The following is a 17,535-nucleotide window of genomic DNA, read 5'->3' on the forward strand; positions in this document are numbered from 1 at the left end:
ATAACAAAGGCTTTTGAAGGTCTGCACGTGCTCCAGAGTAGGACTAACTTTCTCCGCTTCTATTACGTAACTGAGGGTAGACAGGGTATGAGTTTCTGATCGTGCCGGCCGGAGTGGCCGTGCGGTTCTAGGCGCTACAGTCTGGAACCGAGCGACCGCTACGGTCGCAGGTTCGAATCCTGCCTCGGGCATGGATATGTGTGACGTTCTTAGGTTAGTTAGGTTTAATTAGTTCTAAGTTCTAGGCGACTAATGACCTCAGAAGTTAAGTCGCATAGTGCTCAGAGCCATTTGAACCATTTTCGAAGTTTCTGCTCGTCTTCTCACGTGTGTCAATATGTAAATCATTGTGTTGAAGTCTCAACTGTTTTGAGCTGGAGAATATTTCGCATATTGTGATTACAAAATGGACTTAGTTGTTGCGTGACGTTGATGATTATTTAGTTAGGGGATTCTGGGACCACTCTCGTACTGCTTCCGATATAACTTTACTGCATTTGATAAGGGTATTTTCTGTCCTATTTTAACTGCGTACCGTACGACCACTTCCTTCTTGTTGAATAAACATTATTCAACATAATTCTCCGTCGTCCACATCAATTACAAATTTCAGAATAGAAACCTTGTTATTAAATTATTCACTTAACTTTTATTTTGTATTTCTGTGTATTTTATTAACTCGCAATTCTATCCGATGCGTAGACTATTTGTTGCACGATCACAGATACAGCTTGTTACTGTAGCAAATTAGCTGCAGGGTATGAAAACAGATGTGGGCAGCTCGACCCTATGGCTGCATTCTTTTTAAACAGAGCTGTTGAAAAGACCAAGTACCTTAAGTACGAACAAACCGTAAGTAAAGACGGAGCTGGTTTGCTTGTATGGGATGCTGTTTGGAATAACAACAGTAATCGTTAAATGCCGTTGCAAAATCCAGAATCCTTACTAGTATGCGAACAACACCCTCCACTTCACTCAACTGAAGAAGGCTTCCACCTGCTCTTACTTCGTACCACGTGACAGGGAGCCACACCACAATTTATTGTCTCTCAAGTGCCGTCCGCAGCTAACAGGAGCGCGTGAAGAGTAAAGGGCAACAACAGAATACTGGAAAATGGCCTGAGATTGAATGCGTCGGCGAACCTAGAGGGAGAGAGAACGTTGCCTCTAAAAATCATCGGTCACTTGCAAAGTGCGCTCGTTGAGAGAGACATCTTGCGCTTTTCGCACTCGATGTCTCGGAAATAGTGGGCGCAGGCCAACGTTCAAGGCCCGTTGCCTTTGATGCTCAAACTGTGCTCCATCACGTACCTCACTCGAGACTGACAGCATCGACAAAAGTTTGCTGACTATTCTCGGCAATTTGTGATTGGCTACTAGAACGCAACACGTTACCTTGAACAGCGATTGTTCATCAGAAGTAAAGGCAACGTCTGTAGTAGCCCTTAGAAAGCATCATAAGACCACAGCTATTCTCAGTTTATAAAAACAGCCCGTCGCAGTGTCATCTGCATGTCCAAAAATACACTGTGTTACTTGTTTACTTAGTTATTTGCAGGGCCATATAATTATGGAGTAGGTGTAAGGAAATTCACAACGAGTTGGGGAAAATACCTGTTTAGGGTGATGAATGCCAGCATACACTAAATGTGGATGGATGCACATGAGTAGCAGGAAACCTGCATAGGTTTTGAAAAGGGCATTAGTCGTTTGCTTCTCGACTGTCACGTCAATTACTCATTCAAGCGCACAGCGATTCAAACAGCTGAGGTAACATGAAGTAAATAGCATTTGAGGCAATTCTGGGAAAATATCAGCGGAATTCTTGTTCTACAGGTAACTCAGCTTTTAGGGAATCTCTCCAAGAAGGATTAACATGGAAAATCAGACGAATTCAAATGTGTGCTGCTACAACACGTAACCGAGCATTTCCGCCAGTGAAGAGTGCATTCCGATGTTAAGATTCCTTAAGAAGAAGTCTTTGAGGTAAAGGCGACGTTCTTGTCACAAAGTACGTTAGAACGGATTTAAAGCAACAAACATCGAGAAAGGAGTAAAATGATAAACTTCATTATAAATTATATAAAGAATACCTCCACAACTTTTTGGGACGGGTTCCTAACGCCAATACTAGAAAAAGTTCGCGATAAACATGCCCTGGAATACTTCATTTTTGAGTTTTAACAAGAGAACATTAAAAAATTCAAAAATCAGGAGTTTATAATAAATATTACAAATACCCTCAGCTTGTTTGTGTTGACGGATACATACACATCACATTCGTGAGTGCATGAAAATCTCCGCAGTGCAATACTCAGACTAGACTCCAGCAGCAATTTTAGATTGATCTGTGGAATGTAATTGTAGGTTAGGTTAGGTTAGGTTAATGTTTAACGTCCCGTCGACAACGAGGTCATTAGAGACGGCGCGCAAGCTCGGGTTAGGGAAGGATTGGGAGGGAAATCGGCCGTGCCCTTTCAAAGGAACCATCCGTAACTGTAGGTACTGCCCATTCAGTTCATACTTTTTCCTATGGAATTTATTCACAACATACCTCCAGACTTGAAGCAATACTCTCTACGTGAGGTGTCCCTGCAGATAAGAGGATCTACTATGAGGGTACCGTCATCAATTCCCTTACCAACGATCTTGCTCCGCTGCAAGACGTAATTAAAGGATCACTTTTTGGAAACCCCGTAATTGTCGCACACTGCAACGCAAAAGTTTGAAATTGCGACATCACCATCGGGCATGGCGATGCTTCAAGCAATAAAGTCGCACACAGGCGAAAAAAGGCCAAAGTACAAAAGTTCATGTGACGCGTAAGGTAGGTTAATGATGCCGCATTGCCACCAAATTCCACCACGATTCTGTACAACCTCACCGTGGACGTGTGACACGATGGGGAGGTCGTCACAGCCCCTCTTCCCCACATTTCACCCCTTCTTTTGACGCCTATGCGATTGGGGGTCAGAACCGCCCAGCCCAGCTTTGAAAATACGCGGTTTTCTTATGGGTGGCTGAGGAAAACACTTCAGAGACACCGACGCTCAGAATCGACTCGAAAATTTCTCAGGGAGTGGCATAAACGCCGTCAGTGAAACCACCCCTTCCCTTGGGGCGCTGGTTCCCACACATTTCGCGGTCCAAAGTGGCTGTCCGCAGTGCGATGAGCAACACGATCACTTTCTCGACAACTTTTGAAACAGCTAACACCCCCCGGACGATTTAGCCCTTGCCTAAGAACATTGTGGGCCTGCAACCCTACTGAAAATGATCGCATCCCTTTTGAGTGTAGCAGTTTTTTCTCTGGTGCAAAGGATGGAACTACTAGGGACCGTTCAAAACTATTCGATGAAATTTGACCGTGATCCGAAGCAGCACATGGTGTTTACGCTTTTTCAGCCGTCCTGTGTCGCCCCCTCTAAGATATCCCCACCCCCTACCAGTTCAGCAACATCGGTGCCAATCCTCTATAGAGAAGGAGAAACAGTAGGAGGATACAGACTGGAAGAAAAGGATAAAAGAGGAAGCCACCCGGTAGAATTTCGTACAGACCATAATTTAATTATCGCTGACGCTTGGTTTAAGAATCATAAAAGAAGGTTGTATACGTGGACTAGACCTTGGGACACCGCAGGTTTTCAGATTAGTTTTAGAATGGTAAAACAGTGACTTTGGAACCAGATTTTAAACTATAAATCGTTTCCAGGACCGAAAGTGAACTCTGATCGTAAGTTATTAACTATCGACTGTAGCTTAAAACTGAAGAAAGTGCAAAAAGGGAGGACATTAAGGAGATAAGACATGGGTAAGCTGAAGGAACCAGAGTTTGGTGAGTGCCGCAGACATTAGACAACTATTGACTGAAAGAGAAGAGAGGATTATAGTAGAAAACGAATGGGTAGTTTTGAGAGATGAAATAATGCAGGCAGCAGAGGATCAAATAGGTAAAAATACAAGGTCTAGTACAAATCCTTTGATATCGCAGGAAATGAAAGGAGAAAGTATAAAAACGCAGCCAATGAAATAGGCAAAAGGGAATATAGACATCTAAGAAATGTGACTGACAGGAAGCTCAAAATGGTTAAAAAGGAATTGCTTGAGAGCAAATGCTAGGCTTTAGAAGCATATATAACTAGGGAAAACTTAGATTCCACGTATAGGGAAACTAAGAAGCCTTTTCAGAACAGAGAAACAACTTTATGAATATTAGTGGTTCAGATGGAAAACCAGTAGCAAGCAAAGAAAGGAAAGCTGGAAGTTGGAAGGAGTATATATAGGATCTGTACAACAGCAATGAGCCTAAAGGCAATGTTACAGAACGGAAAGAGGACGTAGATGAAGATGAGATAAGAGATATGATACAGCGAGGGGAATTTGATAGAGCACTGAAATATTTAAGTTTAAACAAGGCCTCTGCAGCGGTTGACATTCCGTCAGTACTACTGATATCGTCAGGAGAGGCAGCCAAGACAAAACTGTTCCATCTGGTGTGCAAGACATATAAGTCAGGCGATATATCCTCAAAATTTAGGAAGAATGTGCACTACTGGCCATTAAAATTGCTACACCAAGAAGAAATGCAGATGATAAACGGGTATTCATTGGAAAAATATATTATACTAGAACTGACATGTTATTACATTTTGCCGGCCGGGGTAGCCGACCGGTTCTAGGCGCTACAGTCTGGAACCGCGCGACTGCTACGGTCGCAGGTTCGAATCCTGCCTGGGGCATGGATGTGTGTGATGTCCTTAGGTTAGTTAGGTTTAAGTAGTTCTAAGTTCTAGGGGACTGATGACCTCAGAAGTTAAGTCCCATAGAGCTCAGAGCCATTTGATTACATTTTCACGCAAATTTGGTGCATAGATCCTGAGAAATCAGTAAACAGAACAACGATCTCTGGCCATAATAACTGCCTTGATAGGCCTGGGCATTGAGTCAAACAGAGCTTGGATGGCGTCTACAGGTACAGCCGCCCATGCAGCTTCAACACGATACCACAGTTCATCAAGAGTAGTGACTGGCGTATTGTGACGAGCCAGTTGCTCGGCCACCATTGACCAGACGATATCAGTTGGTGAGAGATCTGGAGAATGTGCTGGCCAGTGCAGCAGTGGAACATTTTCTGTGTCCAGAAAGGCCCGTACAGGACCTGCAACATGCGGTCCGGCATTATCCTGCTGAAATGTAGGGTTTCACAGGGACCATCATGATGCTGTAAACAGAACTTGGAGTCATACGAAAAAGTGACGTTTTGCCATTCGTGGCCCCAGGTTCGTCGTTGAGTACAGCATCGCAGGCGCTCCTGTCTGTGATGCAGCGTCAAGGGTAACCGCAGCCATGATCTCTGAGCTGATAATCCATACTGCTGCAAACATCGTCGAACTGTTCGTGCAGATGGTTGATGTCTTGCAAACGTCCCCATCTGTTGACTCAGGGATCGGGACGTGGCTGCACGATCCGTTACAGCCGTGCGGATAAGATGCCTGTCATCTCGACTGCTAGTGATACGAGACCATTGGGATCCAGCACGGCGTTCCATGTTACCCTCCTGAACCCACCGATTCCATATTCTGCTAACAGTCATTGGATCTCGACCAACGAGAACAGCAATGTCGCGATGCCATAAACCGCAATCGTGATAGGATACAATCCGACCTTTATCAAAATCGGAAACGTGATGATACGCATTTTTCCTCCTTACACGAGGCATCACAACAACGTTTCACCAGCCAACGCCGGTCAACTGATGTTTGCGTATGAGAAATCGGTTGGAAACTTTCCTCATGTCAGCACGTTGTAGGTGTCGCCACCGGCGCCAACCTTGTGTGATTGCTCTGAAAAGCTAATCATTTGCATATCACAGCATCTTCTTCCTGTCGGCTAAATTTCACGTCTGTAGCACGTCATCTTCGTGGTGTAGCAATTTTAATAGCCAGTACTGTAATAATACCGATTCCAATGAAATCAGGTGCTAACGGATGTCAATACTGCCGAACAATCAGTTTAATGTATCATATTGCAAAATACTAACACGAATAATTTACAGAAGAATGGGAAAACTTGTAGAAACTGACCTTGGAGGAGATCTGTTTGGATTCAGGAGGAATATAGGAACACAAGATGCTGTACTGACTCTGCAATTGCTGTTAGAAGGTAGGTTAAGCAAAGGAAAGCACACGTTCATAGCATTTGCAGACTTAGAGAAGGCTTTTTACAACGCTCATCGTCGAACTATTCGGTTGGTGCATAAGTTCGTAGCGTTTTCCCACAAGTTTAATAAACACAGCAGATACACGTAATAAAGACTTTAGTCACCAATAGTATGTTGTCCTTCACTATTTGCAACAGTCTGCCAACGCTGGAGTAATTTTTCGGCTCCGCGACTACAGACATCACGTGGTTTTAAGGGGGAGAACTCGTTGAGCCATGTTCGGAGCGCATTTCCATCCGGAAAGGAAGTTCCTTGAAGGTTGTTCGATAGAGAATGGGAAAGGTGAAAATCTGAGGGCGCAGGATCAGGTTAATAAGTGGCTGCGGAATGACTTCCCAACTCAACTCATGTATAGTGGTTTTTTGTCAGCCTGGCAAAATGCGAGCGGGCTTTACTTTGGAGTAGCGTCACTTCACGACAGCACTGACGGCTACACCTCGAGGAAGCAATTCGTAGTTCACCACACCATCGTCGTTGCACCACATGTGCTTAACATTGTGTTTTGTGGATGCGCGTAGGTCTTTGTACAGGGGGTTTCTGCTTCGTTTGGGCTCAACCATTCCTTTCTTTTCTTTATGTTAGCGTAAAGACACCATTTCTCGTCACCAGTAACGATACAGTACAGGAATAGTCAGTGTGTTCACTAGCCAACTGATGACGAGCAAGCAGTGATGCACATGTGGGAGCCCGCTTTATTATTATTATTATTATTATTATTTTCTTAGGGAACGCCGTACACATACACGCAATTTCTGAAGTTTCCCCATTGCATGCAAATGTCGCACAAAGGGGAAATGATTACAGATTATTACATTTTGCAGTTCTCAAGTACACTGACGTGGAATATTGTGGATTAATACGTTTGAACTGTCTTCATCAGATCCAGAAGGTCTCCCTGAACCTGGAGAGTCACTAATGTCAAAACGATCCTCCTTAAAACGAGAAAGCCATTTTCTTGCCGTTCTCTCTCCAATGGCATTACCACCATACACAACGCAAATGTTTCTGGCTGCCTCAGCTGTTGTCACCCCTCTACTGAGCTCAAACATAAGAATATTTGGGAAAAGTTCCGATTTATCCACTTGGAACTCCTTTTCCTACCGTCCGCAGCTCCACTCACTATCTCCAAGTGACAAAATGACAACATGTAAAAACAGTGAACAGCGACAGTGAACTACAAAAAAAAATTACAATCAACAAGTAAACCCTTAGCAATGACAATCAAAAACACTCCGAACTTATGCACCAACCTAATACATTTGTAGCGTGTGTAGACTTAGAGAAAGCTTTTTAAAATACGGTAGAACACACTCCTTGCACTTCTGAATGCAGCAGCAGTAAAATGCTGGGAGCGAAAGGTTATTTACAGCTTGCATAGAAACCAGTTGTCAGGTATAAGAATGGAGAGGTACGAAAACGGAAGCAGTGGCTGAGAATGGATTGAGACAAGGTTGTAGACAATGCTCGATGTTTTTCAATCCATGCACTGAGCAGGTATTAAAGGAAACGAAAGAAAATGTTGGAAAACGAATTAAAGTTGAGGAAGAAGAATTACGAGGGTTGACTGAAAAGTAATGCCTCCACCTTCGTAACTCTTCAACAGTTGGCAGCGTTTTTATGCGGCAGGTACTAGCTTGTTCCGTAGCCTCTTCTCTACAGATCCAGTTGGCGGGAAGGCTTAGCATTGAACGGTTGTGTTGTTACAGTGTAAAATATGGAACCCTGCGCAGACGGTCTGTCAATGCGATTTAAGTAACTTGCAGTCATTAAATTCTCGACAGCAGAAAGTGTCCCCCCAAAGGAGAATCATCAGAGGATGAAAGCAGTTTATGGATATTATGTAGATGTGAGTACTGTGCGCCGTTGGGGGAGTAAGTTTAAAGATGTTGAGACGGGAACATCTGACCTGCGGGACAAACAAAGAGTTGGGCGTCCTGTGACAGCAACCACCGAGTTTCCTCGATCGTGGAACACCAATAAATTCTGAGCATTACATCACAACGCTGCGAACTCTCAAACGACGGCTAACAAGGGTCCGAAAGGAAAAGGGATATGTTTTCCTGCAGCATGACAATGCCAAACCACACACTTCACGTGCCACTACAGCAGAACTTCAGAGACTGAATCTCATCACCGTACGGCATCCTCCACACAGTCCATATTCAGCACCGTCTGACTTCCATCTATTCCCGATAATGAAAGACGATCTGCGGGGACATCATTACGCTTCTGATGAAGACGTTAACTGGGAGACTGTGGTTGCAGAAATAGAGTGGCGACTTCTTCCGTGACGACTTCAGAAAACTTGTTCATCGTTGGCAGAAATGTATCCAATTCGCTCGTGATTATGAGGAAAAGTGAATATTGGTAATTAAAGATGACATTTTAAGGATTATTTCTGCATTTGATTTACTAAAATATTCCCATCCAAACTCAATTAACGAAGGTGGAGGCATTACTTTTCTTGCAACCCTCGTAAAAACTTTGAGATTTGGGGATTACATTGTAATTCTGTCAGAGACGGCAAAGGATTTGGAGGAGCAGTTGAACGGAATGGACAGTGTCTTGAAAGGAGGATATCAGATGAATATCAGAATAAGGAAAACAAGGCTGATGGAATGTTCTGGAATTAAATCAGGTTATGGTAAGGGAATTAAGTTCGGAAATGAGACACTGAAAGTAATAGATGAGTTTTGCTGTTTGGGCAGAAAAAGACTGTTGATGGCCAGAGTAAAGAGGATCTAAAATGTAGACTGGGAATGGAAAAAGACGATTCTGAAGAAGATAAATTTGTTAACATCAGATATACAGTAGATTTAACTGTTAGGAAATCTAAGCTGAAGGTATTTGTAGGGAATGTATCCATGTTTGGAAGTGAAAAATGGGCGATAAACAGTTCATATTCTATGGGTAAAGAAGATAATGGGCAAGGTGCACTACATCAGTAGCGTGTGCTTAAGTTGAGTGTCCAGTTGGCTCAGTGGTCAGCGTATCTTCCTAGTAAGCAGGAGACCCGCTTTTGAATCCCAGTCCGCCACAAATTTGCAACTTTCCCCATTGATTTAAATCAATGCCCAGTGGCAGTGAATGTCATTGATTCCTTTGCGTCTTGACTAACATTGTAGACAAGAGGAGAATAGAAGCTTTTCAACTGTATGCTGCAGAGGAATGCTGAGGATTAGGTGGGTAGATGAGGACGTACTGAACAGAATTGAGGAGACAAGAAATTTGAGGCACAGACTGAGAAAAAGTAGGGATCGGTTAATAGAACACATTCTAAGACATCAAAGGATCACCAATTTAGTACTGGAGTAAAGTGTAGGGGGTAAATATTGTAGAAGGGGGCCAAGAGATGAATACAGTAAGCAGGTTCAGAAAGATGTTCATTGCAGTAGTTATTCGGAGATGAAGAGGCTGATACAGATAGAGCAGCATAGAGAGCTGCATCAGACCAATCTTCAGCCTGAAGATCACAACATCTACCGTGCGAACTGCTGGTTTTCATAAATATACAACTCTGAAGCGAATATAGCTAAATTCTGCACATTCCTTCTTCCGTTAATTTGAACATTTGAAAAAACTATTCATATACCTCCTAAGGTGACAGTCCTGTAGAGGACCTGTCAGAGACCATTTTTTTCTGTCCTTTCTCTCGTAAGTACCTCGTGAGGCGCAGTGGCGACTTGTTTCGCAACTGGTGGTCAAAGATGTTGTCTGTGCTGTTGGATTCTGACTGTTACATAGTGCTGCCAGTGTGCGTTGCGTGGTCTTTCCTGGCCTCGACGCAAACGATAACAAATGCAGACACAGCACTGCTCACGTCGGGGTCATTGTCCGCACCATGAGCCCGCCGGGCTCAGAGTGGTCCCACTGAGGCGCACTGAATAATTAAAAAAGAGGAAACATTTCTAACAACAACAGCTTGGGAGTTGAAGGGGATGTTGAGCTGAGAAATAATTGTAAAAAAAAAAAAAATAATTTCAAGCACTTGCATGCGCTAAAATGCGATAATGGCACGGACATCTGTGGATCTGTGAGCTACCACTTGTCGAACTTGAAATGTGCCTTTTTCACAAGCGGCAAACTTAAGGTAGGTGAACAAAAGCTATGTATGCTCCGTCTGAAGAAACCAAACGAGGACACATATGGCGACACTGCATCTGGCAGGCATTACTTTAATAAGAAAATGTAAGGTGGTAGAATAAATGAGCGTCAGATTCGCACCTTACATTAGAGCTTTATAAATCGCAATGGGAAGGTGAATATGGAATCTAATTTAATTCGGCAGTAATGAACAAATTTGCCTAGCAGTATGTAAAAATGGTTCAAATGGCTCTGAGCACTATGGGACTTAACTGCTACGGTCATCAGTCCCCTAGAACTTAGAACTACTTAAACCTAACTAACCTAAGGACAGCACACAACACCCAGCCATCACGAGGCAGAGAAAATCCCTGACCCCGCCGGGAATCGAACCCGGGAACCCGGGCGTGGGAAGCGAGAACGCTACCGCACGACCACGAGATGCGGGCAGCAGTATGTAATGCAAAAAGGGATGACACTCAATAGACAGTAATTAACACACCGTTCCTATAACGCATGTTTGAGTGGAAGGTGAAACAAGCAGTGAGAAGCGTTTTAGTATGGGTTTTAGAGGGACAAGGGCAGAGGCAAGGCCACGCTACAGGGGGTACCACAGAAACCACTTAAAGGAGTGTCCCAGGCGGAAAGTCAACGACCAACCAGGTGACTCACATGGGGAGAGCGAGTATAACGGTCCATCTGAGGGAGGACAGGAAAGAAAACTTTTAGAAAACTGCGTTTCGGAATTCCAAATGGATACGAAACCAGACCAGTGACGTATTTTCGATCACGTGTCCAGTGAGTGGTACTCACGTGAAAGAGAAAATGTATGCATTTAGGAGTCTGGAATGGGCACAACACATACTATTGACGGAAACGCGCTAGGAAGGAGAAAAGAGCCACAGTTTCGACACATTTTAATTGTAAGGACGTTGCGATTGGTAGAGAGAGTTTCCATAGAATAAGAGTAACGCTCCTAGTGGTCGAAAAAGGCCGTAATGTGAAGAGCGAAAGAACCCAGGTGGGGAGACAGTTCAGCTATGAGTAAGACAAGACAGAAATTTTCGGGGACTCTTCTCTGAACTGGGGTCAAGTGCAGAACGGAGCGCATAACGCTCTGTACGACGCAGAGGAGTAATTTGTGTGAACACTGCGTTCACAGCGGCTGCTATCCAGCTATAAATTATCTGTAGCATCGTTTAGCTCCAACTGTGGAGAAACGAACCAGCCAATTAGTTAATTGTTCTTGCGAGAACTGAGAGGTCACTGTAATATGCACGCTGCTCCAACCATGCGAGTGTATATCGCCACATTGTAAGACCAGGGATAAATATATGTTCTCTCGCCTAACGAGAAACATGGGGAAAGTTCCTGCTGGAAAATTTAGCAAAGGTGTAATTAGTTTTATAGGAATTTCAGCGGAAGAGGGCGGCCTAGCGTATGACAGCTTACCGCAGCTTAAGGTAAATACCGCATGGAGAGGCATAAACTTGTTGGTTCATGAGCTTGCGTCCACTGTAAACTCGAGCGACCTTGGGTAATTTTTTCTCAGTTTGTCACAAACTAACCATCCACCGTAGACCTGATTTTAATCCTAAAAATAGTACCGAACTTTGAACCGGAACCGGACGATTTTCATAGCACTGACCGACATCAAACGTATAGGAACAATTTTGTAAAGAAACTTTCAGTTAAACTTTAATATTGTCGTGTTTAGGATAATTTAATCTTCTGCGAGTCAATATTTAATATTGCTGTGTTTAGGATTATTTCACTTTTTGATGTTGACGAGATGCGTTATCCTGACAACTGTTTTTCTTGTCACATTGAAAACTGAGTAAAAGCGTGTATTTTTGTGGTAATACTGCGACATTAAACATGTCATTTCAACTTACAGAGTTGTCCTAAATCCTAGAATAAGAAAACCATAAATATTGCACCTTAAGAAAATGTTGTCAGTTTCCTGACTCTGGAAGCATCACAGACAGTGTACTTGAAGTAACAGAATTACTGAACTGAATATCGGATTTAATAACAAGTGTTTACTAGCTGTGCAAAAAAAATCAAATGGCTCTGAGCACTATGGGACTCAACATTTGAGGTCATCAGTCCCCTAGACTTAGAACTACTTAAACCTAAGGACATCACACACATCCATGCCCGAGGCAGGATTCGAACCTGCGACCTATCAGCAGCGTGGTTTCGGACTGGAGCGCCTAGAACCGCTCGCCACCACGGCCGGCGTCGTACAAAAACTCCACAAAAACGCATATGCTGATTCTCGAGCTGCGTGCAAAAACGTTTGAGGCTTAGTGAGAACCGCTGCTTTTCAACGCATCCCCAAAAAAAGAAAAAATCTGCCCTGAGAGACAACGTAGCCTTTTTTTTTTTTTTTTTTTTTTTTTTTTTTTTTAATGAGAAACAACATCAGTTATGTGGAATGTTCCCAGTACACTGTGCTGAATATACTACAGGAAGTCAACCATCAGTTTAAGAGGAGATAGCGAACGTTCATGCTTTTAGATGGATAGGCATAGCGTTCTGTATTTCTAAGCAGATACACACGTTAGCTACAGAGATTTATGTTTTCTTTGTTAGCTTAAGATTAAAGAGGCTTCGCCTTATAAAGAGATTGATTTACCTGACCAGTAAATAAATAAACAAACATACCTGTTACTTTAAATTCTGTCAGTCTTCTAACTTTCGTTCCTGTACACTGTTAACGCACTTGAAGTCCGATTTAAATTTTAATGCTGTCATCTGACATATAGCTGGCTGCATCTTGACTGCACGCCAATCCACACACACGCGCACACACACACACGCTGCCTCTGTGTGGCCACTTCACCTGCCGAAACCAATGTCCCTGGCAGATCTCGGTGAGCACTTGCGGTAGGACTTTCGCGCAGTTTGATTTCGCTTGCCTTACGGTAGGGATGGTAAAAACCGACCGCTTAAAACCAATACAGATATTTTAGTTACAAATAACCTGTATTTTTCGGATTTGTCTGATCTCAGATACAACAAGTATTTTTTATGTTTTACTAATAACAGTGTAAAAAAACGACATATCAATTAGCCATAGCAGCCGTGCTAAAATGTTTCGTTTTTAAATGAACGTATTTTAAAAGAGGAGTAATTTTCATTCGTGAAATTTGCATTGGTTTGAAACATTGCGTCACTGAAGCAAAAAACAAGAAGAAACAATGGAACATTGAACATCTATAATTACATTTTTATAGAACTGTATACCTAATAAGTTAAGAACATTGTTTTACACCCGAGACCCTCAATTCATCCATACTAAACAATAAAAATACAAAGTAGCTGGTCTGCTGTGTGTGTCTACATAATATACCCATATATGCTTGTAGCCCTCGAAAACGGACAAATTAACACAAAGAACAGAGGTCTTCTACCTGCTTTCACCCTTTACCGCTGAGTATTCGTAAGGCCCAAACAGCAGTATGATTTTTGAGCAGTGTTTGAAAAAAGGAAAAAAATTAAAGTCAATAGGAGAATACTGATGATTTTTTTGTACCATTCGATCACTTATCACATTTCGAGAAAAGCAGCAAACGGTGGACGGACTAAATTTTCTTTTATTTGTCTATTCAATTCAATATTTTGATTGTATGTATCTTGAAACAGACAAAGAGGAAACTTTTCGATCTTCGTTCGATTCTACGTTTATCACAGGAAATACTAGGAATAAAAAGCAGAAAGTCGGTTATTTCAGAAACCGACTATTGCCAGCGGTTTTAGTATTCATGTTGAACCGCCGGGGAAGAAAAGCGATATAACCGGAGACCAGTTGTTTGAGCGATATCCGTCATCCCTACCTCTGGTACTACGAAGAAAGCAGTCGAAAGACGCTCATTGGCGGTACCCTCTAGAGAATTACGTGCCGTAAGTGAATGTTAAAATTTTTTATGGAATTTTCGTAAGAGTTTGAGGCCTTAAGACTAATGTTTCTTTCGAAGCTTAACCTATTCAACGCAATACGATACGCAGCTTTGGGAAAATCCGTTATATAGAGGGATATTTTGAGATCAACGCAAAAAAATTGTTTCATTGAGATGAATAATTTTCGAGATATGACGTAATAAAATGGAAGCTGTTTTCCGCACGCTAAAATTTCAGCTGTTACAAAAAATTTAACGTAACTCTGTCTCTAACTGAAATTACGAGCAGATTTTTAACACGCTTAGAGGCATTATAGAAATCTATATCATACGCGAATTCCAGATCTCTTTTACTTGAGTTTTGTGTGAGGTGTGGGCTATAAAGTGATTTTGTCTGGCCTTTGAGAGTAGTAGCATTGTTGCGGATGCCCGCAGACAGCACTTGTCGCTCCATAGTCGCACGTTTGGACGTTGAAATGTCAGATGTAAACTAATTTTAGTCAGACTACAGTGAAAAAGCGACTGTGCAGTGATTTGTCTCTGATTAAAAACGCGCGCTGTGGAAGAGCCGGTGTTACCTTGTGTAACAGGTGTTCGGGCTACCTCGGCGGAAATGGTGATATATCAGTCCGTTTTTGCTTTCCAGCCGTGTTGTCAGTTTCCTTACACGATATTGCGACTACGTTGCGATTATTTTCCGGCGCTGTCAAAGGGCAGTCACTAGGGCGTCCCCAGTTCGCACATTGGGGTCCAAACAGCGAGCAGAGAAATCTTTTTTTTACTCGACTCCTATAGATGACAACGATCGAAATAGTCTACATCTCGTCTAAAGAAAATGGTAACTCGGATGAAAAATAAAAACGAGTAAATCAGCGGATAGGTGTTCCTTGTGACGTACCGCCGTAAGGTTAGCCGGCAACTGTTGAGTAGTGAGTGTACCTATACTCTGTTCATATGATGTAAACAAACATTAACGCGATGATAGATGATGGTGCTAGGTTGCTATGGGACCAAACTGCTGGGGTCATCGGCCCCTAGGCTTACACACTACTTAATCTAAATGGTTCAAAGCACTATGGGACTTAACATCTGAGGTCATCAGTCCCCTAGACTTAGAACTATTTAAACCTAACTAACCTAAGGACGGCACCCACATCCATACCCGCGGCAGGATTCGAACCTGCGACCGTAGCAGTCCCGCGGTTCCGGACTGAAGCGCCTAGAACCACTCCTAACTTACGCTAAGGACAAGACACACACCCATGCCCGAGGGAGGACTCGAACCTCCGACGAGGGAGCCGTGCGAACCGTGGCAAGGCGCCTGAGACCACGCGGCACTCTTGTTTGTAATTAGAGTACTACGTTAGGTGAGAACGAAAGCATTTTAAGCTTTCCGTCTGGTTAGCCAAGAAGCGTGCGGGAGTAATGGAGTTTTGCTGAATACTAATTCATTCACTTCAAAAATTAAAGTAAATTTGAAGCTATGCTGTTTCTTTGCTCACTTATCCCCGGCCACGGTGGCCGAGCGGTTCTAGGTGCTTCAGTCCGGAACTGCGCCACTGCTACGGTCGCGCGTTCGAATCCTGCCTCAGTCATGGATGTGTATGATGTCCTTGGGTTGGTTAGGTTTAAGTGGTTTTAAGTTCTAGGGGACTGACGACCTCAGATATTAAGTCCCATAGTGCTCAGAGACATTTGAACCATTTTGCTCACTTATTGTTAGTTGGACCAGCTGGCTGGCCACTGCTGTCCAAGTTGAATGCGCCGGTAAAGCTGTTGTCCCGCATTATCGCTCAGTCTATATGCATGGAACACAGCGTAAAACGTATCTTTACTATCGTACTTGGCTGTACTGGACACAGCTCGGCTTCCGCCCCACGTGAAACGAAATCGGGTGAGATTCAAGCAAATGCGGATGGTGTAACGTTTACGTCAAGTTCATACTTATGATGAACACGGAATAGTCAATGTGTAGGGACAGAATCACACCCTGGAACTAGATCCGTGTAACAACCAGGTGCACGCCAGCTGACATAAATAGGCGAATGAAGCGGAGTGAGGCTCACCATTCAACGCAGACGCCGGGCCGTCGCGGTGCAGCAGACAGTAGTCAAGCGGGCGGCTCACACAGGTTCCTGCACGCTGCGCGGGCGTGGCTATCTTCTGCCTGCCGATCACGTGACGGGCTACGCTCCTGACGTCACTTCGCGGAAAAGCGCCCGCACGCCGCGCTTCCTCTCTGCGGTCGCTGCGGCGCCCGCTACGCTCGCCACACGCTGCCCGACTGTTATGGTCGCGGAGCGGCCCATCTCCCCCTTACGTTTCTGGCGCGATCGAGAAGGTTAGAATCTATTCTCTAGAGCAGCGTAACCTGGCGAGTACTGTACGCTCTGTCCTCAGTTTTTGGAATAACCAAACAAGTTTTACGAATATAAGAAATGAGGGGAGAAACGTTCTCTTACATTCAAGTCACGGCTCCAAAATACTAACACGAATTCTTTACAGACGAATGGAAAAACTGCTAGAAGCCGACCTCAGGCAAGTTCAGTTTGGATTCCATATAAATATTGGAACACGTGAGGCAAAACTGACCCTACGACTTATCTTAGAAAATGGATTAAGGAAAGGCATTTGTAGAAGCTTTTGACAACGTTGACTGGAATACGCTCATACAAATTTTGAAGGTGGCAGGGATAAAATACAGGGAGCGAAAGAGTATTTGCAATTTGTACAGAAACTAGGTGGCAGTTACAAGACTCGAGGGGCATGAAAGGGAAGCAGTGGTTGGGAAGGGATTGAGGCAGGGTTGTAGCCTCTCCCCGATGTTATTCAATCTGTATATTCAGCAAGCAAATAAAAGAAAAATTCGGAGTAGGTATTAAAATCCACGGAAATGGCTCAAATGGCTCTGAGCGCTATGGGACTTAACATCTTAGGTCATCAGTCCCCTAGAACTTAGAACTACTTAAACCTAACTAACATAAGGACATCACACACATCCATGCGCGAGGCAGGATTCGAACCTGCGACCGTAGCAGTCCCGCGGTTCCGGACTGCAGCGCCTAGAACCGCACGACCACCACGTCCGGCAAATCCACAGAGAAAAAATAAAAACTTTGAGGTTCGCCCATGACATTGTAATTCAGAGACAGCAAAGGACCTGGAAGAGCAGCTGAACGGAATGGACAGCGTCTTGAAAGGAGGATATAAGATGAACATCAACAAAAGCAAAACGAGGATAATGGAATGTAGTCGAATTAAGTCGGGTGATGCTGAGGGAATTAGTTTAGGAAATGAGACACTTAGAGTAGTAAAGGAGATTTGCTA

At 43.6% G+C, this 17,535-nt stretch overlaps 1 protein-coding gene across 1 annotated transcript in view; it reads right to left on the reverse strand.

Annotated features, from left to right (window-relative positions):
* The window catches only part of LOC124613835, a 347,299-nt gene extending 330,938 nt beyond the window's left edge, over positions 1-16,361 (reverse strand). The window contains exon 1 of the mRNA XM_047142557.1: positions 16,275-16,361. The gene's annotated coding sequence lies outside the window, so the exon portion shown is untranslated. The remainder of the gene's footprint in view (positions 1-16,274) is intronic.
* Positions 16,362-17,535: the final 1,174 nt, after the last annotated feature.

This window comes from Schistocerca americana, chromosome 4 (genome assembly GCF_021461395.2).
Source record: "Schistocerca americana isolate TAMUIC-IGC-003095 chromosome 4, iqSchAmer2.1, whole genome shotgun sequence".
Lineage (NCBI taxonomy): Eukaryota > Metazoa > Arthropoda > Insecta > Orthoptera > Acrididae > Schistocerca > Schistocerca americana.